The sequence below is a fragment of the Meleagris gallopavo genome, chromosome 5, assembly GCF_000146605.3.
Source record: "Meleagris gallopavo isolate NT-WF06-2002-E0010 breed Aviagen turkey brand Nicholas breeding stock chromosome 5, Turkey_5.1, whole genome shotgun sequence".
Lineage (NCBI taxonomy): Eukaryota > Metazoa > Chordata > Aves > Galliformes > Phasianidae > Meleagris > Meleagris gallopavo.
The window spans coordinates 56,121,991-56,125,732 of NC_015015.2; the positions used below are offsets into that span (position 1 = coordinate 56,121,991).

General features: G+C 55.8%; 1 protein-coding gene across 1 annotated transcript in view; it reads right to left on the minus strand.

Annotated features, from left to right (window-relative positions):
* Positions 1-3,742, minus strand: part of MDGA2 (MAM domain containing glycosylphosphatidylinositol anchor 2) — a 375,704-nt gene that overhangs the window by 163,103 nt on the left and 208,859 nt on the right. The window lies entirely within an intron of this gene.

The following is a 3,742-nucleotide window of genomic DNA, read 5'->3' on the forward strand; positions in this document are numbered from 1 at the left end:
CTGCAGCCATGTTGTGCTGGGCGTAAAGCCGACCTCTGTGTTCTGGCTGGTCAGGAAGATGTCCGAGTTGCCTTGTTGCACCCCGAACAGCAGCTCCACGAGGATTTTTTCCCCGCTGGAGGTGTTTGTCAGCTGGAGCTTACAGGAGCGGTTGGAGGGCAGCACCTTTAAGTTGTAGGCGTGTGCCTGAAGGGTGGCCTTCCAGATCGTTGCCAGCTGTACCTTGAACCAGGTGACAGTTTTCTCCACATCCAGGTAGAAGCCAGTGCAGAGCGTCAGTAGGAGGCTGGGGTCCTGATTTTGGATCAGGTCTTCCACAGGGTGGTGGAGGAAGCACAGCACGTCCCCCAGCTCCTGCTCCCTCATGCACATGCACACCGGTTCCACGCGGATGCGGGATTTCCTTGCCAGATCGTCCTCGTCATCATCCATCTCCAGGTGGAAGATGTGCGCGCGGGGGGCCTCCACGGGCACGAGCAGGCGGTACACAGTGTCCTCCTTCCGGGGACTCCAGCCTTCAAATGCACTGCCCACCCCGATGGCAGACCGCAGCACTGGATAGAAACTGTTTGACCAGACAAATCTGAAGACCAGCAGGAGGTCGCTCATCAGCTCCTCCACCAGCTGGCACCTGGAGGGCCTTCCTTGCGCCTTTCGAAGAGCACGCTCCACAATATGTCTGGTCCAGGCTGAACTGTAGAAGTTTTCATCGTCCTGTTCCACCTGTTCCTCCAATTCCACTTGTTTCTTCTGTTTCACCTCTTTCACCCGTTGCACCTGTCTCACTTGTCCCTTCTGTTTTTCCTGTTTTTCCTGTTCCTTTTCCTCTTGCTCTGCCCCCGCTGCCTCCTTCTCGCTGCTGGAGCTGTCCTCCTCACTGCTATCATCGTGCTGGCTCCTTTTTCGGGACTGCCACATGTTCCAAAGAGCAAGAAAACAGTCCCATACAGAACCAGATTCTCCAATACTTCAGCAGAGTAAAGAGCAGAGCTGGCATGTCCACCCATCTCTGCTCCACATTCCTTTGCTCTGTCTCGTGCTGCAGTTGTGTCATCTGCTCTCGCAGATTGACCTCCTGCTGCTGCACGCCCTCGAGCATGACCGCATCGTCAGTGACACTGACACTTAGCACCCTCACCAACAAGGCGAGAACAAGCACCAAAGCCATGATCTGCAAGAGATGGGAGAGAGGGGCTCAGTGGGGCTGGGAGGGAGCAGGGCCACGAGCCGCATGTGTGAGGCCCTGTGCTCAGGGAGGAGCAGTGGGTACGAGGGAGCTGGGTGGCAGCAGGGTGCGAGGCCAGCGCTGGCAGGGACGGTTCCAAGCTCTGCCCGTGGCACTCCCACAGGGGCTGGCGTTTGCACCACGTCCCTCATCCAGCCCGACCTTCCCCTGCTGCTGTACTCACCAATGGCCCAGGTCAAACTGCAGCAGCGCTGCCTGACACGGCCTTAAAGCCATCCCCTGCATTGTGATGCTATGCATTCCTACTGATGTCACAAATGGCAGCCCGACCCCACCCTTCGGCCCTTCGCTCTCAGCTGCCCTGGGCGCCCACAGCCATGGCTATGGGGATAGCCTTTACAAAGCAGGCAGGAGCCCCCCAGGCCTTTCTCAAAAAGAAAATGGGGTGAGACAAGTTGCATGGATGCTGTGCTCCTCACGTGGCACGCCTGGTTACGTTCCAGATACACAGTCCCTTGAAATTCATTTGGCGTCCTTTGACTCCTCAGGAAACGTAAGAATTTTCAACATATGCACAAAACTCATTTTAGTGCTGATATGCCACAGGGAGAGCAAAGCTGAAGGTTGGTGACAGTTGTGTCAAGATCTCAGCACCTGACATCGCGCAGCCCTTTGCTGACTGCTCCCTCAGCCTCCGCTGGTCTGAAGGTGCTCTGAGCCAAAGGCTGGCTGGCTCGAGCCGGGCTGCTAGAAGGGGCTCTGACAATGAATATTAGGACGCCCATGTGTGCAGCGGCCTCTTCAGCTGCACGGGCTCTGGCTGCTTTGGGTGAGGTTTTGCCGTGGAGAAAATATGCAGGAGCAACTGCCGCTGCCCACTGAGCAGCGTCTACTCCTGTTACAGAATCACATGTGCACGAGGCAGGAATATTTCTTGAAGGCTAACAGAGAAAGGCCGGGCTGGGAGCCTGTGAGCGCTGAACCAAGGCAGCCCCGTAGGCATAGAGTGCTCTGGCAAGTAAGGAGATGGCTCTGTAGGATGGGAGCATGATGGCGGCTGTCAGAGCAACTGTGCTTCATCTGCATACCTTGCTGCCTGCAGCACAAGGCTCCTGGCCACGGGTGTAAAGACTACAGCAAGTTAAGGCCAGAGTCACCTCCCCGAAGGCAGGGGAGATTCTGGATCGTCAGGGCTGGAAGTCGTTTGTACCTCAGGAGATCCCCTAGACCAAACCCCCTGCTATAGCAGGTTCCCTAGCGTAGGATGCGTAATAAAGGTACTCCAGGAGGGTTTTGAATAACGTCCAGAGAAGATACTCTCCCTCCTTCTCTGTTTCCGGTAACAAGGATATTAATAAATATTAATAACTGACGGAAGCTGTGTGACTCATGAAGCGGAACTTATTCTTTCCTGGACCCTTCCTTAGCATTCAGATTTCTGAATTCCACCAGTCTCTGGGTGCCCGATGGTTTCCTGCATTTGGCAGGGCCCTGCAGCCACAGCTCCAGGCTGGTGCCTTTCAGTGCCACGCAGTGCAACAAGAAGGGAGGCAACTGGGAAGCCAGTCATCATGATAACCCTGGAGCACTTCTGACCTCCTCCTCTCCAGATCCACCTCTCAGGCATGCTAAACTTGACTCTATGCTTATCTCAGGTCATTGTGCTTAGCAAAGGCCTTTATCAAAACGCAGTGTTGGAAATGTCCAGGAAGCAGCTCCTCAACCTAGTTGTATCCTGTTCCCGTTCTGCGATTTGGTCAGCTTCCACATGTGGGGCATTGCTGTTGCTGCTCAGAGAATCACTGATGCAGGTTCCTCTGTAGGCAATCCAGTCAAAGCCCCTTGCATTATGCATCTATCCAGTGCACCCTCAATAATTTTGCAGATGACAGCAAGTGGTTAGAAAGTGTTGATCTGCTTGAGGGTAGGCAGGCCCTACAGAGGGACCAGGACAGGCCACGTTGTGCTGGCGTAAAGCCGGCCTCTGTGTTCTGGCTGCTCAGGAGAAGGAGGGGATCATCCCTCTGCACTCAGCACTGTGAGGCTGCACCTCGAGCGCTGTGTTCAGTGCTGGGCCCTTCACTGCCAGATGGACACTGAGGCCCTGGAACGTGTGCAGAGAGGGGAACGGAGCTGGGAGGGCTCTGGAGCACACGTCTGATGGGAGCGGCTGAAGGAGCTGGGGTGGGTCAGTGTGGAGAAGAGGAGGCTCATGGGAGCCCTCACTGCTCTCTGCAGCTCCCTGACAGGAGCTGGGGGCGAGGGAGGGATCGGCGTCTGCTGCTGGGTAACTGCGATAGGATGGGAGGGAATGTCCCTGAGTAGGGCCAGGGGAAGTTCAGGTTCGATGTTAGGAAGGACCTCTTCTCAGAAAGAGCAATTTGCACAGGTACAGCTGCCCAGGAATGGTGGGGTCACCTCCCTGGAGGTGTTCCAGAGCCTTGGAGATGTGGCACTGAGGGGCGCGGGCAGTGGGCATGGTGGGGTGCAGTTGGGCTTGGGGATCTCAATTCTTTTCCGGCCTGAGTGATTCTAGGCTCCTAAGCTTTCTGGCTA